The sequence below is a fragment of the Myotis yumanensis genome, unplaced genomic scaffold (assembly GCF_028538775.1).
Source record: "Myotis yumanensis isolate MYYU_CA2020_CCGP unplaced genomic scaffold, mMyoYum1.0.hap1 SCAF_8, whole genome shotgun sequence".
Taxonomy (NCBI): domain Eukaryota; kingdom Metazoa; phylum Chordata; class Mammalia; order Chiroptera; family Vespertilionidae; genus Myotis; species Myotis yumanensis.
In genome coordinates this window covers 7,791,511-7,816,149 of record NW_027223759.1, presented here as the reverse complement: position 1 = coordinate 7,816,149, position 24,639 = coordinate 7,791,511, and the positions used below count along the sequence as shown (strand labels likewise).

At 38.4% G+C, this 24,639-nt stretch overlaps 1 non-coding gene across 1 annotated transcript; it reads right to left on the bottom strand.

Annotated features, from left to right (window-relative positions):
* Positions 1-15,887: 15,887 nt before the first annotated feature.
* On the bottom strand, positions 15,888-15,994 carry LOC139015852 (U6 spliceosomal RNA). Its single transcript, XR_011472508.1, has one exon. It is a non-coding gene; the product is annotated as a U6 spliceosomal RNA (small nuclear RNA).
* Between the last annotated feature and the right edge of the window lie 8,645 nt (positions 15,995-24,639).

The window sequence follows — 24,639 nt, the reverse complement described above, 5'->3', positions numbered from 1 at the left end:
CAGAAGAGCCAAACTTCTTATTTGTAGGTGAATTGATCACCCACTTAGAAAATTTAAATATTTGAAAAACTTTGATCAGAAGAGAGTAAGGTAATCACTGAACGAAAATCAAGAGTTTTCTTGCATTCTAAGAAAAAGCAATCACAGAACACAATGCAAAAATATTATGTTTAAAATGCAACATAAAAAATGAAATAGGAATCAAGCCAACCAGGACCATAAATGATGGTGTAGCTAGACTTCAGAGCTTTGTGTCTGGCTCTGGAGTGAGGCTCTTGACTGACAGGCAGAAGAGGGGCCTTCGAACACGAAGTTCTGCTGACTTAAAAAATTCTACCAGTGAGTGCAAAAGTCTTTGAAAAGCTTCTTTATAACAATGTCAACTGAAACTGGTGTCACAGAAAGTTATTTTTTAAATTTGTAAATACTAAGTGTGGATTTTTACAGTGTTTATAATAATTCTGGGATGGCCACATTATACATAAAAGAAACTTGAAGAAGAGCTGTGTAGTTTCTCTGGATTGCCTTGTTTTCTGATTTGCCAATGGTACCAAGTTATTAGCCTCTTCTTTTGCCTAATCTGACCCCTATTTACCTATTTCTTCTTTAATTTCCATCACTATATTAAACCAAACTGACACAAATAATAGAAAAAGGGAAATTATTGTAGCATTGGCTTCAGAAGCCTCATGGAAGGTATAGTGGCCTGTTTTTGGTAGGATGTTAGGACACTTTGCATCATGGAACCTTTGCTTGAATCATCTTTCTGGTAACCGCAGACAGCCTTAGTTGTGGAAAAACAAACAAACACACAAAAAACAAAGAAAAAACCCACATCCAGGCTTCCCTGCATGGACAGAAACTGTGTCCTCATCGGGAAAGCCGAGCAGTCTTACCACCTCGCTTTTTTCTAATTTGGACCACTGCAATGTGACGGGTACAGGGGGCACATGTTGGTAAAGGATGTTAGCAATTCCAGAATTTTACTCAGGTCCCTTCTATGATTGGAGGCCTTTATTCCGAAGTTTCCAAGACACTCAGTGAAGTGAATGCCAGGATCTGTAGGAGAGGTAAGGTCTGCCATAGGTGAGGCCATGGGGATGCTCTTGCATTTGATTATGAGATGAGCCATCAGTGTTCTATTCTTGCTAAAAAGTCTGCTTATAAACTTGAAACATCCATCTATCCATCCACCCACCCATCTATTTATACAAATAAAGAAATCATAACTACTATGCTTAGAACTCTATGCTAAGAATTTGGGAGGGGTAGAGGAATGAAGAGGAATGACGTACCAATTCAGGTTTAAATTTGATAAGAATTGCCCTTGGTCTTATATCTTGCCACTTATAGATAGCCACTTTTATTTGGTTACACGTTTTGCTGGATACTATCTAGACTATCATTTATTGTCCTAAATAAATGCTCACAGGATTGTAGAACTTTCCATGCCCTTAGAAAATATTCCCAAAAGACTTAAACTTGATCTGTATATGTTTTAGCCTTAATTTCCTCATTTTCCTCACAACTCTCCCATTACCCACCTTTCTTTGTTCCATTCACAAAGACATAGTTCTCAAAGCATGTGGCACTTTTGTGATGGACATGCATTTCACAAAAATTGGGATCCAAGATTATTAGTTAATTTGCTCCCGGATTGGTGCCATTACCATGGGGTTGGTCATTAATGCCCCCTGGCTTAGTGGCAGGGAATGAGGGGCTATCAGAATTGTGGGTCCAGCGACGAATAGAAGAAACTTGATGGAAGATGAACTTTGAAAACAGCCTACCAACAAGGCCATGTGGCAGCCACTTCAGCTCATCAAAGGTCTTTTGGAACATGTTCAGGACGAACTTGATTGCAAGCTATGCCTGGCTGCCACCACTTCTCATTTCAACAACACTGGGCATATTTTTTAAACTCTTCTGAGCATAATAACAGACAAGCAACTCAGTAATGCAAGGCTATAATTCCACTGAGGGGTGCTGGCGGTGACATGTACCATGAAGTCAGAATCTGAGTGGTTTGTCACCAGAACCCCCAGTGTGGAATTATAGCCTCACTACACTTCTTGCTTATTTTCTTTAATATGTAGATGTCACTTTGCCTCTCCCATCATCTCCCCTGTAGTTCTTACCCCTGATTTCCTGGCCACCAAAGAATACTTTATCTTCTACTGTTGTGACAATTTCCTCTCCCTTGAGCACTTTACAACTCTGTGATGTGGACACAGTTCTGGGTTCTGTTTTCTTCTCTTAGTCTTGTCAGAGGCCTGCTGCTTCATGGTCAGCGTATTCAAAAGGGCCCCTAGATTTGTGTCCTGGAGTAGAGACATCAGGGTCCTGCGCAGCCTTTCTTACGAAAGAGGTTAACTTTAGATGCGAACAGAGCAGAACTAGAGAAGGCTGAGGCTTGGGGAAGGCTGTAAGAAAAACTGGTAAAGCAAAGAAAGACAAGATCCAAACAAGGAAGAAACATCTTCCTGATAGAGTTTGGTGAATCTGTAAGTTTAAATAAGTACATATCCATATATGTAAATAGTTTTCAGGAATATACACATACGTCTGTGTATTCATGACCATGGCATAAAATAAGAATAATAGCTTTAAACGATGAGAGCTTACTTTAACACCCCCAGGTTCCACGTGGGTCTGCCTGTGAATTGTGTCTGGTTGCAAATGAATTGCAGTTGAACATCAGAAGCCTTGAGGAGAAGCATATATCTTTACTGTGCATTTCCCTGAATGGAGGATTCAGGGGTTTCATATAAGTATCTCTCAACTCAGAGTCTCCAGTTGATCGCTGCGTCCAAAAGCCTTTCTCATACAAAGGGTCCCTTCACGATTTACTCTCTCTCTTCCCTTGTTTTTACATTATTTGTATCCAGAGCTCCTACTAGGATATCCCCAGGATACCTGGAAATTTTCGTTTATATTTTTCACTCAGATGGCCTTTCCTGTAAAGAATTAGCATCCCAGTCTTGGAAATCTGGTAAATGGTATTTTCTATAGTAAGCGTTTTTTACTAAGTGCCAAGCACCTGGTTAGTCCATTTATGTTTTATAACAGCCCGTAAGAGTCAAGTATGGTTGCTATCCCTTCTTACACCTGCAGACACTGAATCTCTGGTTCTGTTAAGTAATTTTCCCAAGGCCATAGCACTAGTAAATAGTAGTCATGGTTTGAGCTTACCTTCTGCCTTGAAAACTGGTGATTCTCCTGGATAAGCTGAAAGGTAGGCCAAGAGAAGGCAGGATTCATGTGAGTGTTAGCAGTTGGAGATAAATTCAGGGGTTAGGTGAGGGCATAGGATGGAGCCTACAAGGCCTTTACACCTGATTTTTCTACTTGCACATCTCCCTGGCTCAACAGAATGGTGCTATCTCACCAGCAAACAACCCAGCTCCTCCATTTGACACAGGCCCACGCCCATAACATTTTTTCAATTCTGATCTTAAGATTTGCCTTACTTCAATATCCACCTTTTCTGTTTAGTAAGAAAATATATTCTCTATTGTTTAAGCCTGTTTAAGTTTGTTCTCTCTACTGATTTAAAAAACAAACAACAAACAAACAAACAAAAAGTGGTGGCAGATTTAGTGGATGCTGCACGGACATGCTCCCAGGAGCAAACTGGTATTACAACTAAAATACAGAAAAACTTCCTGAATAATCAATGAAAAACTGGCAGGAGAGAACCCTGACACCTGAGGACCAAAAGTGGAGACAGCATAGAGACTGGTAGGAGGGGCAGAGGAGGGAAAGGGCTGGCTGGGTGCCCACAGACAGCAACTGAAGTCCCAGAGAGATATCTCAGCTGTGGGGGGTTGCCACTGAGAACTCTGAGCTCTAATCCCCAGGCTGGGCCCTCCAGAAGAGAGCACCAAAACTGAGGAGGGTACACATAACATCTGGCTGTGAAAAGCAGCGGTGTGCTGTCTACCAGAGAGTAACAGCTAAAAATTCAGGCACCCTCTCAAAGGGCCAACACACAAAATTCCCCGTGGAGCCACCCACCTTGTGCTCTGGTAGAGGGAGGGTGAAGTGCACTGGAGCTGTGAGAGCAGAAGCCAGGACTGGGGACTCGGGGGATAGAGCTCAGAAGGCAGACACCCAGTTTCCTGGACCGAGTCATTCCCTCACACAGCGGAGGACATCTTTCCCACATAGACATTTGCCTTGGGGGAAGACAGTTGACACATCCTATTGGAAAACACCTTGCCCTGAGGCCACTTAAGAGATTAAAAATAACAACCTCCAGGCAGAAGCCACTGCCCCACCCTATTGAAAAAACCCTCACTACACCTGAGGACGATTGCCTGGCGGGGGGGCAATTCAAGTCAGAATCCTATCAGTCTGTAGGCAGAGGCACTTTCTGGAGGCTTTGAGTCTTTGCCTGATCTAATTAGTTAGAAACAGCCTTCAACACTGTCCTGCATTAGAGATTGAGAGGTGTAGAGGATCTACCTAATACATATTCACAAACCCAAACAGAAAGCCAAAATAAGGAGACAAAGAAACAACCCCCAAATGAAAGAACTAGAGAATTCTCCAGAAGAAGATATAAATGAAACAGAGATAAGAAACTTATCTGAAACAGAGTTCAGAGTAATGATGCTAAAGATGTTCAACAGCATGAAAAAAGAACAATCTGAGATAAAGAATGACATAACAAAAATAAAGAGCACATTGGAAGGAATACACAGCAGATTAGGGGAAGCTGAGGATCAAATCAGTGAATTAGAAGACAGAGTTGAAAATATCACTCAATCAGAAGACCAAAAAGAAAAAACAATTAAAAAGCAGGAGGTCAGCTTAAGGGAGCTGTGGGACAATGTGAAATGTAACAATATTAGAATAGCAGGTGTGCCAGAAGAGGCAGAAAGGGAGAAAGGCATAGAGAAGGTGTTTGAAGAAAGAATGGCAGAAAACTTCCTTAACCTGGTAAAGGAAAAAGTATCACAAGTTCAGGAGGCACAGAGAACCCCAAAGAAGTAGAACCCAAATAGGCCCATGCCCACCCAGACACATCATAATTAAAATGCCAAAAATTAAAGACAAAGAGAGAATCTTAAAGGCAGCAAGAGAAAAGAAAATTGTTACCCACAAAGGAGTTCCCATAAGGCTGACACCTGATTTCTCATCAGAAACTCTACAGGCCAAAAGGGAATGGCATGAAGTACTCAAGGTAATGGAAGCAAGGATCTGAGAACAAAATTACTATATCCAGCAAGGCTATCATTCAAAATAGGCAGTCAAATAAAGAGCTTCCCAGACAAAAAAAGGCTAAAGGAGTGCATCACCATCAAGCTAGCATTACAAGAAATGCTAAAGGGATTGCTGTAATAATAAGAAGAAACAGAGAGAGAAACCTAGCCATTCAGAATTAAAATGGCAATAAATAAGAACCTATTAATAATAACTCTAAATGTAAATGGACTAAATACTTCAATCAAAAGGGGTAGAGTAGCTGAATGGATACAAAAACATGACCCAACTATATGCTGTCTACATGAGACCCACCTAAAAACAAAAGACACACACAGGATGAGAGTGAAGGGCTGGAAAAAAAAATCTTCCATGAAAATGTAAAAGAAAAAAAGCTGGAGTAGCTATACTCATATCCGACAAAATAGATTTTAGAATGAAGGCCATCACAAGAGACAACAAAGGTCACTGCATAATACTAAAGGGATTGATCCAACAAGAAGATACAACCCTGGTAAACATATATGCACCCAACATAGGAGCACCTATATATATACTTCTAGAAGACTTTAATGGAGAGATTGACAACAGTACAGTCATAGTAGGGGACTTAAACACCCCCCTGATTTCACTGGACAGATCTTCCAGACAAAAACTTAACAAGGAAACAGAGACTCTAAAGGACACACTGAGTGCCTGGCATCAGCAAATGTAGACTCTAGACATACATGCATTTATTTTAAAGTTATAGACTAAGTTACTGTTGAGATTTTTAAAAACATAAAAACTAGACTTGTATTTCCTGTATTTGCATAAAGTCAAATGGATGTTTAGGCATGATACCACAGATGTTTTGGGAATTTTAAGTTTATAAAAAGTCTTTTACAAGGAAAAAAAACACCCGTTTCAAGTGATATTCTTTCCAGCAATGTATACCACATTTAATTTTACTTTTTTTTTAAACAATAGTACAACATTAAACACATCTTTTTAATTTTTCTTTTTCTAATGGGTACCTCTAATTTTTATGATTTAGTATGAATTTTACTTTTGGTTTCTTTTTTTTTAATATAGTTAAAGCAGTATCATTCTATTTTTATCTTACCTTTTTTTTTCTTTTAGAATTTCCATGTTTTGGCATCAAAAACTTTTGGGCATTTATTAATTAATGAATGCTTTTTCTGCTTTAACCTTTTAATAGAATGCACAGCATTAATAGAATGTCTAATGTTCAGCCATTTTTGTATTCTGGAATAAATTACTTAGTCATGGTATATTCTTTTTTTAATACACTGCTGGATTCAATTTGCAAATATAGTATTTAGAATTTATGCATTCGTATTCATGAGTATAGTCTTCTATTTTGTAATAGTGTGCAGTATTTTTGTGCCAGTTATGTAAGACTATAAAATAAATTGGGAAGCTTTCTATTTCTTCTAAGTTTTGGAATAGCTTAAACAAATATATTTTCTTTTCTTTTGATGTTTTTTTAAAATATTTTTATTGATTTTTTACAGAGAGGAAGGGAGAGTGATAGAGAGTTAGAAACATCGATGAGAGAGAAACATCGATCAGCCACCTCCAAGTTACATGGAACTTGTCCATGTAACTATTAGGGCCTGATATCTTTTTTGAAAGATAGTTTTTAAAAACAATTTAAAACATCCCTTTAAAAGAAAACAATCCCATTTACAATAACATAAAAAATACCTAGAAATAAATTTAACCTAGGAAGTAAAAGATGTGCATTTAGAAAATTGTAAAATGTTAAAGAAAGAAAATGAAGAAGATACAAACAACTGGAAGCATATACCATGCTCAAGGATAGGAAGAATTAACATAATTAAAATGTCCATACTTCCCAAAGCAATCTGTACATTTAATGCAATCCCTATCAAAATACCAGTGGCATTTTTCACAGAACTAGAACAAATAATTTTAAAATTTAAATGGAACCACAAAAGACCCTGAATAGACACAACAATCTTAAGAAAGAAGAAAAAAAATGGAGATATTATGCTACCTGATATCAAAAACTATACTACAAGGCTATAGTAATCAAAAAGGTATGGTACTAGAATAAAAACAGACACATAGACTGATGGAACAGAACAGAGAGGCCAGAAATAAACTCAAGCCATATGATCAATTAATCTCTGACAAAAGAACAAGAACATACAATGTGGTAAAGACAGTCTATTCAATAAATAGTGTTGGAAAAACTGGACAGATACATGAAAAAGAAATGAAACTAGACCACCTTCTTACACCATGCACAAGAATAAGTTCAAAATCGATTAAAGACTTAAAATGTAAGAGCTGAAATTATAAAACTCCTAGAAGAAAACATAGGTAATAAAGTCTCTGACATTGCTCTTAGTAATATTTCTTTGGATATATCTCCTTGTGCAAGGGAAACAAACAAACAAAATAAACAAATGAGACTACGTCAAACAAAAAGTTTTTACACAACAAAGGAAATTATCAACAAAATGAAAATATAACCTATCGATTGGAAGAAGACAATCTCCTATGATATACCTAATAAGGGGTAACTATCCAAAATTTATAAAGAACACATACAACTTAATACCAAAATACCAGACAATCCTATTTAAAAAAAATGAGCAGAAGATCTGACTAGACATTTCTCCAAAGAGGACATGCAGATGCCAGTAGACACATGAAAAGATGCTCAAGGTCACTAATCATCAGATAAATGCAAATTTATCACCTCATTCCTGTCACAGTGGCTATCACCAATAATCAACAAAGAGCAAATGGAGACGAGGATGTGGAAAAAGGGAAACTTTTATGCACTGTTGGTGGGAATGCATATTGGTGCAGCCACTACGGAAAACAGTTATGGAGGTTCCTCAAAAAAATTAAAAATGGAACTATCATATGAGCCAGCAATTCCACTTCTGGATATTTATTCAAAGAAATGCAAAACACCAATTTTTAAAATTCATTGTAGCATTATTCACAATAGCCAAGATATGAATGCAATCCAAATGCCCACCAATATGGATGGACCTAGATGGTATCCTGCTAAGTGAAATAAGTCCCTCAAGAGAAAGATGAATAGCATCTGATTATACTTATACATGGAATCTGAAGAACAAACTAAATGAACAAACTAAACAAAAGGAAACTCGTAATACATAGAACAAATTGATGATTGTCAGAGAGGAGGCTGGGTGAGAAAGGTGAAGGGATTAAGAAGTACAAATTAGTAGTGACCAAATAGTCACAGAGAAGTGAAGTGCAGCACAGGAAATATAGTCAATAATATTGTAATAACTGTGTTTGGTGCTGGATGGGTACTTGAATTTATCAGGGGGATCATGTTGTAAATTGTATAAATGTCTAACCACCCTTCTGTACTCTTGAACCTAATATAAAATAATATTGGATGTCAACAATAATTGACAGATTAAGAAAAATAAAGTTTTTTGTCAGTTTCCAGATGTAAAAAATAAAATTCTTTCTGTCTTTGTTTTTCTGATTTTCCTTCTCTTGCTAAGTGGATTCTGGTAGTTTTTATGTTCATTCTGTTCAGTCCTTTGAAGTTATTTGCTTGATTTTTATGCTTTTAGTATGTCCTACACCATCTCCAAATAAGAATTTAGTTCTGTTCCTGGCTGATAGTGAGTGCTGACTGTGTGACAGGCATTGTTCTAGGCATCAGCACACAACTGTCACCAGTCGGGCAGGGCTTCTGCTCTCATGAGTTCATCGGGAACATTTGTGTTCTCTCTCTCCAATGTTTGGGTTTCCTTTATTGCTTCTTTAAAATCCCCATGTTTAAAATCCGCCCCCTTTATTTTTTGTCTTCTAATGAATTGAACTTTTTTCTCATACTAATTCCTTCTTTCCACTTTTTTTTGGTTATTATTCACTTTCTTCCCTGCTTTATAATGACAAATGCATTAAGTTCTACTTGGTATTAATAGTTTTATTTTTAATTAAATTTTTCTAACACAGTTTTGCCTATTTATTTTCAACAATTTTGCTTGTTTTATTATGTTGTCTTTCATAAATAGCACATTATTGAATTTTTCTTTCATCTAATGTAGTAGTCTTTTTAAAAGTATTGTTACTTTAAATGTGAAAATAGCTTTATTTATAAGACATATTAACAGAAAATCAACAATAAACATGAAGTAGAACACAGAATTCAAAAATTCCATTCTTAGAAATAAAAATAATAATACATATTGTTCTGACAAATTTCTTTTTATGTGTAGACACACCAATGCAAGTGGTATTAGAGTATACCTGCTTTTTTTTTTCACCCCAAAATATGTCAGTCTAGCGCTAGCCAGTTTGGCTCAGTGGATAGAGCATCAGCCCATGGACTGAAGGGTCCAGATTTGATTCCAGTCCAGGGCATGTACCTCAGTTGCAGGCTAGATTCCTGACCTTGGTTAGGGCTTGAGCAGGAGACAACCAATCAATGTATCTCTCTCACATTGATATTTCTCTCTGTGTGTCTCTTCTCCTTCCTTCCATTCTTTCTAAAAATTAATGGAAAAATATCCACAGGTGAGAATTAACAACAACAACAAAAATGTCAGGCCAACTTTTCTATGTTATTAAATACTAAAGGCCCAGTGCATGACATTCATGCACTGGGGAGGGGAGGGGGTGTCCCTCAGCTTGGCCTGCACCCTCTGGCAGTCCAGGACCCCTTGGGGGATGTCCGGCTACTGGCTTAGGCCCGCTCCCCCCTGGGGTCCTTAGCGCTGCCTAGGAGGTGGGAGAGGCTCCTGCCAATGCCGCTGCGCTCGCCAGTGGTGAGCCCGGCTTCTGGCTGAGCAGTGCTCCCCCTGTGGGAGCGCACTGACCACTAGGGGGCAGCTCCTGCGTTGAGCATCTGCCCCCTGGTGGTCAGTGCGCGTCATAGCGACTGGTTGTTTTGCTGTTTGGTCGATTTGCATATTAGCCTTTTATTATATAAGATAGGACTACAGTATCTATTTTAATAGTTAAAATAAAATATAATTATTTTAATAGTTATATACTACTCCATCTATCTTTTAATAGAAAAATTAACTTGTTGATATTTGGCTTTAGGTTTTTTGTTTTTTTAAAAATATATTTTATTGATTTTTCACAGAAAGGAAGGGAGAGGGATAGAGAGTTTGAAACATCGATGAGAGAGAAACATCGATCAGCTGCCTCCTGCACACTCCCCACTGGGTATGTGCCTGTAGCCAAGGTACATGCCCTTGACCGGAATTGAACCTGGGACTCTTGAGTCCACAGGCGGACACTCTATCCACTGAGCCAAACTGGTCAGGGCTTTGGCTTTAGTTTTTTAAAAATTATTTTGTTTTTCTATTTCCTTCTGTTTTCCTATATTTTTTTCTGTACTGATTGATTATTCATTATCCTTTCATTTCTTTGAATATCTTAAAATGTACAGATCCTGTTGCGTTCTTATGGTTTACTTTGGATGTCCCAAAATTTAAAATGTTTTATCTTTCTAAGTATTAAGCATGAAACTGCATGTATACATTTTATGTTAAACAAAATAAGAACTTTAGCCTGGTTTAAGTATTGCCCTCTCTCAGCTTCTATAACAGAGACGGCAGACTAGCTGGCTTAACAGACATTTATTTTGTGACAGTTCTGGAGGCTGGAAGTTCACAATCAGGGTGTTTGCAGAGCCATGTCTGGTGAGGGCACTCTTCCTGTATGTACATGGCTATCTTCTTATTCTGTCCTCAGATGGCAAAGAGAGAGAGCGAGCTTATAAAGACACTAATCCCATTCATAAAGACAACCCTTATAAATCCAAGAAACTGGAAGTAGAAACTATCAGTTCTCTTAAAGGTTATCCCAGAATTAGCACAGAATTCTTTCTACCATGTTCTACTGGCCAAAGCAGACAGCCCACCAGATTCCAGGAGGTAGAAAAATGCATTGCTCCTCTTTTTTTTTTTTTTTTAAATCCTCACCCGAGGATATTTTCCCATTGATTTTAAAAGAGAGGGAAAGACAGAGATAAATAATGAAGTGAGAGAAACACATCGATTGGTTGCCTCCTGCAGGAGTCCCAACCAGGGCCCGGGCCAGGGAGGAGCCTGCAGCTGAGGTACATGCCCTTGACAGGAATCCAACCAGGGACCCTTCAATCAGCAGGCCAATACTCTATCCACTGAGCCAAAGCAACTAGGGCTGCATTGCACCTCTTGATGGAGGGTGGCACACCTGTGCAGGAAGGAAGAAAATTGACGGTGGCCATCTTTGGGAACCTGCTGTCTCAGTGATGGTAATGATTGAAGCACATGCTAACAAAACTCGATCATTTCAGCAGGCAAATCAATAAATAAGAGCAAGGAATTCATTTAACTCACTCTTCCCTCTGCTCCTCATCTTTAGTTTCACTTCCCAGAGAAAGGTGTTCTAAACAGTTTGTAACCTGCATGCATCTCCATCTTCATTCATCAAATGCAAGTTTCATTTATTAATAACTTGCATTGTTTCTGTTTTGCTTATTTGTATTTTTAGAATTCACATGTAAGTGAAATCATATGGTATTTGCCTTTTTTTTTGTCGGAGTGTTTTCATTTAGCATAATACCCTCTAGGTCCATCCATGTTGTTGCAAATGGCAAGATTCCATTCTTTGTTATGGCTGAGTCATAGTCCATTATATATATGTATCATATCTTCTTTATCTACTCAGAGCAAAAATTGATGGTTGCCAGATGGAAGGGGGGTTGGGGGTGAAAGGAAAGGGATTAAGAAGTACAAATTGGCAGTTATAAAAATAGTCATGGGATTTTAAAGTACAGCATGGGAAATATAGTCAATTATATTGTAATAACCATATATGGTGTCAGGTGGGTACCAGATCACACCATATTGGGGTGGAACCTCTTAACTTATATAAGTGTCTAATCACTCTGTTGTATACCTGAAACTAATATAATATCGTATGTCAGCTGTAATTGAAAAATAAAAAAGCCAACTTGCATTGGACATGCTAAATTCAAGTTAACTTGCCCTCTGCCTGCTCTCCGTAAATTTTTTTCTGCCAGGCATTTTTTTCAAGTTCTTATGTCAGCTATCTTTATAGCTTTAAATAATACCTAAACTCCCATAACTTGGCCCATCAACTTTAGATTGTATCTCTTGACTTTCTCTTATGTAAATCATTCATTGGTTGTTTAGTTTGCTATGGAATTGCAGCTACAATATTATTTTCCTCTGACCTTTCAAGATATTGCTCTGTTGCCTTCTAACATCAACTAATAATCTCTGCTTAATTCTTTCTCTCTAGAAGCTTTCTGAAACTTCTCTACAGTTGGGTATTTTGAAATTACACATGTCAATATTTTTCAGTCATCTGGTTTAGTACTTAGTTGATTCTTGAAATTTCCTGATTTTTATCTCTTTTCAGCTCTGGGGTATTGCCTTGTATTATTTCCTCAAGATTCCTTTGTCCTCTCTTTTCAGAACTTCTTTTAGTTGAATATGAACTCCTTCATGTATTATCTCTGTCTTTTATTCTCAACTATTTGTAAATGTGATATACTCTTTAGGATAATTGCACCTTTATCTTCGAATCCTTCCATTAAGTTATTGTTGTCTGTTGGGTTATTTAATGTTTAGAAGTTAACCTCATTTTTAAACTTTTAGTTCTTAAGAGCTCTATCTTGTTCTGTGGGAATTATTATAACATTATGTTTTGCTTTATGAATAGAATACATAAAACCTCTCCAACGATATTATACAGTCTTTCAAAATTCTCTTTTGTTCTTTACTTTCCCTAGGGTGAGTTTTGTTTGTTCCTCTTGGTCTTTCTGGTTTTTTTTTCCTCATTGTTGCTTTATCCTTAAATATACGGTGGTTCTTGATTGTACACGATTAAATGTGAATAGAGAAATAAGTTGCTAGATATAGTGAGCTAGCTGAGCTTTTTATCTTAAGTTGTTTCCTAACAGGTCTCTTTCCTAGATGCACAGGCTGATTGTGAGCTTTGAGCAGTTTGCATGGGCAAGGGGTTGGCACGAATCAAGCAGGAAGCTTGTTGGAGCACCCCAACCAGCTGAAGCGCAAATAGGGAGGGCTCCATTGTAGAATGCCACCAGCTCGAAAGGACCCCGTATCCTCTCCCAGGCACCGCCTCCCCCATCGCCTCTTCATAAGAATCCATTCTATGGCTTTTAGCCTTGGCTTCCTAGGGATACTATACAAACTGTTTTGTAAAACCCTACAAATAATCCCCTTTTGCTATATTTCCTAAACTGTTCCTTGTTGATTCTAATGTGGCTCTATAGGCGGGGAGAAAAAGTATCTTACCTGTGTTCTGGGAAGGTATAGTTTCAGTCGGAGAAAATAGCCAACTAGCCACAGAAAGCATAATTGAGATCAGAACTTAAAAATATGCATTGGGCTTGGTAATGTAGAGACCAGTGATGCCTCATAGAAAATATTTCAGTTTGAATTCAGATTGGAGAGAGACTGGAGATGAATAAAAAAAGGTTTGTATTATGAGAAATGTGTACGATAAATGAAGGAAAGTGAGAGGGGCATAAGAGGAGGAGGATATCATATCATGAGAGGGATTTTACTGTTAGAACAGGAGAGATTGGGAATGAAGGTGCCTCCACAGAGGAACAAGCTAAAGAAAGACAGATAATTCAGGGCTCAGAGGGACAGACCGAGCCATAAAGAAGAATACAGGTGGTGAGTAGTCATCAGACATTATGCTCTTGAATTTAGAGATTCTCTTCTCAAATGTCAAAATAATAGAATATGGCAAGAATGTAGTTAGGGTGTGTGTGTGTGTGTATACACACATAGCAGCTAATGATCAACAGTAGGCTAATGTACAGCATAAGCCTGGGGTTAGCTTATATGCAGTATTGTGCAATACACAGCAGTGTATTGCTCCAATCAAAGTAATGGTCAATTTGAAATGGAAATGGAAAATTAGTTTGTTAGTCTAGTGGGTGTGTTGTCTTTTTGGAATTTATATAGAATGACATGCACCTGTTCCTGGAATAATTATGGACTTTGCTCTTTTATAGAGCATGAGGTGCCAGGCAAGTGAATGTCTGTAAATAGCTAGACAAATCTGTAGATTGATTTTTTAAGAGAGCACAATTTATTTAGGATAAAAATTATCAGCTGTAATGCAAAGTCAGAAGTTGTTAAATTTACTTTATTTAAATACAGTGACATTCTTGTCTTACCCATCTCACTGTGAGATGTCAAGTTCAGAGATCTTAGTATTTAAAGTAGATAAAAACAATATGTGTTTAATCCTCTAAACAACTTCCTCTATAATTCCAGTATTCCCACATTTAGGATTTGCATCAAAATACATAAAGAACTCATACAACTCAGCACAAAAAAAAAAAATGAGTAAAGGATTTTGATAGACATTCCTCCAAAGATTTATTATGAGTGGCCAACAAGCATGTAAACGAATATTGAACATCATTAATTATTAGGGAAATAAAAAGTTAAAACTACAAGGAGATGCCATCTCACACCTATAAGGCTGGCTATTATAAAGAATAAAACAAACAAAAAGCAGAAAATAGCAAGTGTTGATGGGGATATGGAGAAATGGGAACCTCTTTGCACTGTCGGTGGGCATATTAAATCGTACAGCCACTATAGAAACCCATATGACAGTTCTTCAAAAATTTCAAAATAGAATTGCCATCTGATGCAGCAGTTTCACTTCTGAAATTGGAAGCATTGGAAGTAGAATCTCAAAGAGATATTTGTACGCCCATGTTCATAGGAATAGCCAAAATGTTGAAGCAACCAAATGTCCATCAGTGGACAAATGCATCAACAAAATGTGTGTATACATACAGTGGAATATTATTTAACCTTAAAAAGGGAGTAAATTCTGACAGACGCTACAACATGGATGAATCTGAGTGAATGAAGCCAGTAAAAAAAGGATGAGTGCTGTGCGATTCCACTTACATGCGGTGCCTACAGTAGTCAAAGTCCTAGAGACAAAAGTAGCATGGTGGTTGCAAAGGGCTGGGGGGCTGAAGGGAATTGGGGATTGTTTAATGAGTACTGGCTTTTATTTTTGTAAGATCAAAGAGTTTTGTGGATGGAGAGTGATGATGATAGTACAAGATGTGAATGCGCTGAATGCCATTGAACTGTACACTGAAAAATAGTTAAGATGGTGAATTTTGTGTTATGTATATTTTACCACAATTTACAAAGAGATGTCGGAGGCTGTTTTAGGGATGCAAACTTCAGAGTCAGGCTTTCAAGTAGGTGAGTCAGCTTAGGGAATCTGCTACTTAAATTAGACGTCTGTTACTTGCTAGTTGAGTCATGTTAGGCATGTTATTTCAATGCTACATGTTTTAATTTTATTACCTATAAAACGGGGTTGTTGCATGTGTTAGATCAGTTAGCATATGTAAAACATTTAAATAGTGCCTAGCATTGAGGACGCTCTCTATAAATTGTGGCTACTAAAAGCTGTGCTCTAATTTTCATCTTTTTTCCTTGACTTTCTTCCCCATCATATTATTAGCCTCCTCTTAGGTTTGTGCGTTCTAGTTGCTCTGATCACCGATGCTACTGCAACAGCCTCTTGTCTTTTCTCTATTGTGTCTCTTGTACTTTTTATATACGCTCAACTCTCTTGAAAAATGGTTAATTCATTTTCTTTTTTTTTTTAATATGGAACACTTCACGAATTTGCGTGGCATCCTTGCACAGGGACCATGCTAATCTTCTCTGTATCCTCCCGATTTTAGTATATGTGCTGCCAAAGCGAGCACTGGTTAATTCCTTTCCATTGTCCACATTGGATTCTTCCCATCTACAAGTGAATACTTTTGATCCCCTTATTGAAGAGAATTGAGAAGAATGTATTGAGCAGAGTTTAGTAGCTGCATACCAACTGCCAGAGGTGGTGTTGATCTATTTCAGTAAAAATGCCGTATTCTTCACAGTAGCTGCTTTTGGATCTACCACTTGGTTACACTTTGCTGCAGCCCGCTATCGTTCTCTTATGATCTCTCTAGTTTTTATAGTGACCGGCCAGGAGAACTGCATGGGGATATGATGAGGAACAGTATCCTTCGTCTTTTGATTATGGTACTAGTCTCTGCAAATCCTCCCAGAATGCAGTCTTGCTTATAATGTATTATTTTGCTTAAGCAAGAGCAATTGCAATGGTTTAATTCAACCCTTCTACCACAACGTAATTTACTGCACAGATCAGGGAACCAATGTGAACATGCTATCAGTTACTAGATATATCTTTCACAATTTTATAGTTAGTCCAATAAAACACCACAACACAGTTACAAAAACCCAATGAACCTGCTATGAGATGGACGTGAACAAAACTGTATTCGGTCTGGCTAAGGTATCTTTGTAGGCCGTTGTACTCTGAGTCATGGATGAGTGCTCCCATATTAATAAGTCCTGCTTGCCTAGTCTTACACTCCAGCCTCACAGTCCAACACCTGTAAGGTATGCTTTCGCACATTGAGATTCCTGCCACAGACATTGAGACATGCAATTCCTTGGGTCTGTAAACTGAAGAAATAATGTATTTACTTGCTTAAGCTGTGTTGATATTCCATCCTGGTCACTGTCTCGGCAGCAGCAAGGAGAGGCAGGAGCAGATATTATTATGTTGTGAGGTTGCTGTTTCAGATATGGTCATTATAGGTCCTTCAGTCAATGGAAGACTACTCTCCTCAAGCAAAAAAAGAGATAGCTTTTGTCAGCATTGAAATTCAATAGTATTTAGTTCAAGATACATGCGAATCTATCCTAATGTCCCTATCCCAGGCCTCAGGCCTCCTCTCTTTCCTTATTCTTGGCATGAGAGACCTGTTGATGTTATACGTTTAGTGGTACTTTTATTCCTGACATCCTTGCACCTCTGGCCCTGATATTCATTATAATCTTTTCCACAAATTCAGGAGGTAAGGGATGCTCTCTGGTTCTCACATTTTCTTTTCTTAAGGCTTCCAAAGCAGTTAACAAAAGACAGGCAGAGTCTGACTCCAATTGATGGAGAAGTTTCTTGACTTAGTAAAACTCAGTGGAAGCAAATGGCATAGCTGAGAGGATGGATTTGAAAATATCCAATACAACACATTTCTCACATCTTGTAGGATAAGCCTCCTAATTTTATAAAGTGCTATTTTCCCCAAAACACTTTAGTCTCCAATAGGCCCTTTGACTGTACACGAGTCCAGTTTCTTCCCAGTGATGATTTGGGTAATGAAATCAGTGGAATCCCTTAATGCCGGCTCATTGTCTGACTTATTTCACTGGACACCACCACTGGTTACTACTGCTGCTGTCATCACCTCTAATCACTATTGCTGGGCTGCCACATTTAATAAATCTTAAAATTTCCCTAGATTTCCAGGCTACTTTAGGATCTCAGCCCAAACTGAGGAATTTATTATCTACAAATAGGACTATAACTCATGAACAGAGTCAACTTTAGAAACTGGCTGCTCTTGATCTTCGGGGATTGTTCCTCCTGGGGCCCCTCACCACACACCTGTGCTCGTCTCTACCTGACAGATTGGCTTGTGCGTGGACTTTTCTTCCTCATAACTTCAGCTTCCCATGAGCTCTGATGGCCCTGATGCGGGTGGTTTCTCCGTATGGACTATCTAGCTTCAGTCCCTAACCGTTAACTATCTCAATCTCCCACCAAAATCTCAAAGTTTAAATTCTTCAAAAATAACTTATTCTAGGCCATAGCATACCTATCTGGATAGCCATGGTTTGATTGGCTGTATTTACTCTGGCACTTACCAGCTTTTCAGTGAGCTGGAATGGTGGGGGGAACAGACTATGCGGGAACAAACCTGCCGACTTGCATCTCTGGCTCAGTGAGGTCAATGGGTGGGGCATCTCTCCTTAGAGGGGACTGTGAGTGCCGCTTGTGCTAGTGCTAGCATGTAAACTCTCATACGCCAGCTGTTCTAATCAGGATGGAAGTCCCGTGCTCTGTCTTGGGAAAGAAAGGAGATAGAGAAACACATTTTTTGAATTTGGTAATTGTCTTTTCCTCTTCATTGAGCTGGCCATTTGTTTATCTCAAACATGACAACAAAGAATGAATGGATGAGAATTAAATAACCTTCATTCTTTCTTTTAATTCATAAGGAACTAAGCATTACATTTTGTTAATCCAATGAATTCTCCACAACTAAATCAATTATTTTCTTTATATCTTGATTTTCTACATGACATACTATCACATGTTATATTTTATTATGCTTTAAACTTTACAAAGCACTTTTGTGCTCATCACTATATTGAGTCCTCACAACAATTTGGAGAGTTAGGTGATAGAGACAGAATTAAACTTATAATATAAAGAAACTGCTTAATATATTGCTCATATCTTATCCCTGAAAATTAGCAGGGTACAAATAGAAACCTTCCCCAGATTTTCAGTCAAGTGCAGCTTTTTTTTTATACCATCCCATCCCATCCCATACCTGCTTATATACAAACATGTAGATTACATCAGTGAGGTCCTGCTTTGTACAGTATCTCTTTATTTTTACAGGACCCTGGAAACACACACACACACACACACACACACACACTGTGATAATTAGTTTCTTACATGTAAAACAAAGGGGTTAGACTAGATGACTTCTAACATCACTTACATTCAGATTTTTTTTTAACTTAAACACCATAGCACCCTGAGGAAGCCCACCTTTATCATACTGTGAACCATTAGTAGGATATTTTTCTCTAGGAAATCAGCTCCTGTTGGCTATTCTATCCCTAATGCCAAGGATGGTGCTTTTCACATAGTAGGCATTCAATACATCCATCAGTTGAATGAAGCAACAATTGGGAATCAAATTTTAGCTCATAATTCTGAAGACACCACATCTTGTTATTTATGGTTATATTGAATTAGAGGTCTTGAACAATTGAAAATCAAATTTCAGTTTTCAGTTTAGGGCATTTATATTATTAGATCTAACCTAAGGCAAAATGATGAAGTGGGCCAAGTGAATCTTCAGTGACTGTATGTCGCTCCTCTTTCCAAAGCTGTTTGGTGGTGAGTATGTAATTCATTCACCTAAATGTTCAGAACTGATGGAAATAGAAAGATAGACATTGAAAAAGGCAGAATTGGATAGTAGGGATTTAATGAAGTAGAGTTAACATAATAGATTCAATGAAATCTAAGATACTCTTCTGTCAGCAAACAAATGCCTTTGAAAAGAAAACATGACTTGGTTTTAGTTTAGATGACTCAAGCACAATTGTATAAGAATAAAATAATTGAATTGTGTTGGTAGTTCTATAGATGTCACAGACTCACTTAATTTATTGCAATTTGTTCCAATGTCAGTGACTTATTTTAAAAATATCAAATTTAATGTAACACTTAGGATTTGCTGCAATAAATTTTTTTCAAATATATATATATTTTATTGATTTCAGAGTGGAAGAGAGTGGGAAGGAGAGATAGAAACATTCATCATAAGAGAATCATTGATTGGCTGCCTCCTGCACACATCCCACTGGGGATCGAGCCTGCAATTCGCAGCATGTACTCTGACCAGGAATCAAACCATGAGCTCCTGGGTCATAGGTCAACACTCAACTACTCACTCAGTCACACTGGTCTGGCAATAAAAATATTTTTTTAAATGTACTTCTGCATATGAAATTGACATTGTGTTTCTATTCTAGATCAGAAAATAATTTATTCAATAATATCAATATGCACAATTTGAACTAGTATAATGCAAACAGTAGATATGAGGTATTATTGCAGTAAATCTAATGACTGTATCTCAATATTTATTCATTTAATTCATTAATGATGTAAAAATCACATGGAAGTTGAGCCTCCACACTAGAAGGATGATGATGATGTGTACATGAGCTCCCAATTTGGTGACATCAGAGGTACTAGGATCCTTTTACTCCTGAGTTTAGGATGACCACATTTCCTGTAACTTGAAGTTCCATGCCTGATTTATGCTTGCTTTCATTTTTAAAAGGCAATTCATTTTTAATAACTGTACCCCATATTTTGTTTATGCCACATATGTTCAATCTAATAATTTATTTTGTTCATTTTGTGCAATTTTCTTAAGACTCCTTCTGTGTTCTTTTTTTTTTTTTCCTTTTCAAGCATTAAAGTTACCATGGAAATCTTGCCATTGGCATCACGGGTGGGGCTTTTACACAAGTATATCTAGTTGCACTTTGTGAGGTTTTAAGATTCAGGCCATGTCATAAAGTGAGAAAAATCAAGGTTGACATGCCTTTTACCTTCAATATATGTTTTAGCACATTAGTCACAGAAAGCAATGTTTTAGCAATGCTTTGATTGAAAATTAAATGACAAAGGGATGAAAGTTAAACCTTAAATCTTTCTTGGTAATGCCAGTTGGTTCATATTATATTTTACTCAGATATTGTTAACAATCTAACTATTAATGGTTCATAATAAAAAGTATCTGTTATAATGCATTATTATGTGCTTCCATTTGCTAAATTTAAATTAAGAAAATTTAACATCTGTATTTTTTTATATTGGTACTATGAGATGCCTGTATAGGTCATGTGGCTAGGGCAGGGGTGGGCAAACTTTTTGACTCAAGGGCCACAATGGGTTCTTAAACTGGACCGGAGGGCCAGAACAAAAGCATGGATGGAGTGTTTGTGTGAACTAATATAAATTCAAAGTAAACATCATTACATAAAAGGGTACGGTCTTTTTTTTTTTAGTTTTATTCATTTCAAATGGGCCGAATCCGGCCCGTGGGCCGTAGTTTGCCCACGGCTGGGCTAGGGGATATTATTCCATTTACTTATATTTATAATATATGTTTTGATATGGAGATGATTCCATATAGTGGAAAGAGCTTATCATTTTAATTTGTTATATGTAGTTTTGGAATATAAAAATGCCAAAAGTGCTTTTAATTTTCAGTTTTAATTAATTCCCATTCTCATTTTTAAAACTCATATCTAGAGAAATGTTGCTTTTCACAAATGGTGTCCAAAATATATTAAATATATTTTTGGCTAATATTTGCTGAAATTTTATACAGTATTGCTTAGAAAAATGTTATAGACTTGAAAATTTAAAAAAAAAATAGGAAGTTCTTGATCTATCATTAAAATATTACCAGGCCTGCATGGCTCAGTGATTGAGCATTGACCTATGAACCAGGAGGTCCCGGTTCAATTCCCCGTCATGAAACATGCCCAGGTTGCAGGCTCCATCCCCAGTGTGGGTGTGCAGGAGGCAGCCAATCAATGATTCTCCCTCATCATTGCTGTTTCTAACTCTCTCCCTCTCCCTTCCTCTCTGAAATCAATAAAAAAAATTTTTTTAAAAATATTGCTTAGTTACTAATTAAATGTCATATCCAAATTTCAAATATAATACAGGAGAGGGCACTCTATGGCCGAGGGGCCAGACCCAGGTCGCTGCCTGTTTTTGTAAATTATGTTGTATGAGAACAGTAGCCATGCTCACTTATTTATAGGTGTTTTCTATGGCTGCTCTCATGCTGTTATTCGCAGAGTTGAATAGTTGCAGCAAAGATCACATTGTAGCCCATCAAACCTAAATTATTTACTATCTGTCCCTCTGCAGAAAGTTTGCTTACCTCTGGCATAATACATCCCTTATTATCATACTTGGGAACAGCAAACTGATGGGAAAATGCAATAAAGCAGACAGATCATTCCTAACAACCTAAGACTTCTATGCGCTGTTTGGGGGCCAATTCTTCTCTCCCCACCCAGTGTTAATTTCGTGTGGCCTGTGCTCTGTGAATGGAATGACGCTGCATCTCCCCATCACCTCAGATATGCTCTATCAAGAGAACAGGCAAGCTACCTAACTGGCAAGTTTGGGAGAGGAACTGGGTATGTATCTGCCAGCCTCACCCTTTGCCCTTTTGCCGGGGAGCTAGTGACGGGCCATGCTGAACCTAGCCATGCAGTGGCGGTAAGGGCGGCCCTACATAGGGAAGCCTGCCTTGAGACATCGCTATTAGAGACTGGACTTTGGATAAAGGGAAGTCATCCACTGGAATCTGGAACACCAGGACAGTTTTCCTCAACAAACAACAGCCCCTAGATATAGCCAGTATTCAATGTTTTCTGCATGTGTAAGCGTTTTACAAGGGACATTTCTCTCCTGTATTCTCCGAGTCCTGTGAGTGCACATTAGCAGTGGAGCGGTACAAGTCCCTTCGGATATGCACCCAGGAAAGGCACACGCAGCCGTTGGTTTGCGACAGGGTTAGGGCTGTACAAGCCATTTCAAGGAACAGAGGCCGCGGAGTGGCAGGCAGGTGGGGCTGAGACCTGGCGCTGCCCGCAGGCAGGCCCGGTGTCTCCTGGCGGCTGATTTCCCAGCGATGACATGTCAGCCTGTGGGCACACGGAGGGAGGAGCAGGTGTTGACCTCTGATCCACAGCCTTCTGGCACATTTCCTTTTCTCCCTTCCACTGAAAATCATTTATAGTAAATTGTTAACGTTCTCTTCGCTCCATCTTGTCCTAAACGCCACCTGCCATTAGCAAGTGCTTCGCAGGGCACAGCAGACAGCGTTCTCCTGAGGGAAAAGTGAAAATGTTACCTGAAAGTTCGCCGTATTTCCTCTGGGTTCTCGGGCCTGTGGAGGCAGTACTGCATTTCAGGTTAGTTAGGGCACGGAAACTCCCAGCAACGGTGTTTTATTGGTGGTGGGGGTGCATTTATCTTTTTAAAAAAATGTATATTTTATTGATTTTTTTACAGAGAGGAAGGGAGAGGGAGAGGGAGTTAGAAACATCAATGAGAGAGAAACATTGATCAGCTGCCTCCTGCACACCCCCTACTGGGGATGTGCCCGCAACCAAGGTACATGCCCGTGACCGGAATCGAACCTGGGGCCTTTCAGTCCGCAGGCTGATGCTCTATCCACTGAGCCAAACCAGTTAGGGCGGTACATTTATCTTAATGTGGCAGAAAAATCCAGAATTCTGATGGGAAAAAGAAAAAAAGCTTTGTATTAGTCTCAGAATTTGGTGGACCCAAGTTTGACCTGTAGCTGTGTAACTTTACATATTTTTTAATTTCTAAAATATGTTTTTATTGGTTTCAGAGAGGAAGGGATAGGGAGGGAGGGCGAGAAACACCCATGATGAGAGAGAAAGGGAAATGATGGGCTGCCTACTGGGGATTGAGCCCGCGATAGAGTGATGAAGAGCCAGACTATGAGTCAGAGACACCTAGGCTCAAATCCCGGCTCTCCTAAGTTTCAGTTTGTGACCTGGGACTTGTAAAATGGGGATTCTAGGACTACTAGCCTGGTAGCATGCTAATGAGTTAAGTGCTTAGATTAGCCCCTATCATCTAGTAAAGGTTAGGTCTACTGTTTACTGTTGCTATTAAGCTCTTCTGCCTGAGGGGCACCATGCTTCTTTGATAGTGAAAAGTGTTCTGCTTCTTTCTAATTAAGGGGAAGAAGCAGTAGAGCCAGATCCTGTTTTCCTCCCCCAAGTAATCACAGATAGCTCTTTCATTTCCAGGATACTATTCCCTTTATGAGTAGCTTAGAGAGGGTGGATGGTCCTGGAGGTTGTAAAGCTCTTAAGCCAAGTGGAAGACAAGGCATGTAACCATGGATTATGTAAGAAAGCCTGTGAATATCAGTGCTTTTCCGATGAAAAGATAAGAACCAATAGTAATTGTTAACTTGTTTTGTGTTCTTACTGTGTGACATGCAGTATTCAAAGCCCCAAATTAAATATAACTTAATCTTTATTTACATTTTATTATCTCAGCAAGCCTATGAGGCAGGAACAATTACTCTCTAGTTTTTTAAAGATGAAGCAACTGAGATACCTGAGATAAAAAGTGAAGTATTTTGCACAAAGTTACATAAGCTGGGATTCAAATTCAGGTTGTCTTGTTTCCACATCTCTGCTCTTAACCACGGTGGCAGTTAAAACAATTCTGAGTCGCTTCTATCCTGTAAAGGTAGGAAGATTGATATTGTATAGACTGCCACCAGTACAACAAATAGAAGAGCACATATAGGGGCTTTCTCTAGACCAGTGGTTCTCAACCTGTGGGTCGCGACCCCTTTGGGGGTAGAATGACCCTTTCACAGGGGTCGCCTAAGACCACCGGAAAACACATATATATGATTAAATATTGTTTTTGTGATTAATCACTGTGCTTTAATTATGTTCAATTTGTAACAATGAAATTGGGGGTCACCACAACATGAGGAAATGTATTAAAGGTTCGCGGCATTAGGAAGGTTGAGAACCACTGCTCTAGACCAAAATATTTCTTTGTAGCTAAAAGTTCCTTGGGCCATAAATCTGAGGTGCACATAACCATGATTCTCCTCTTCTCTTACTGACTTGTTAGGACACACACAGTCTTCAT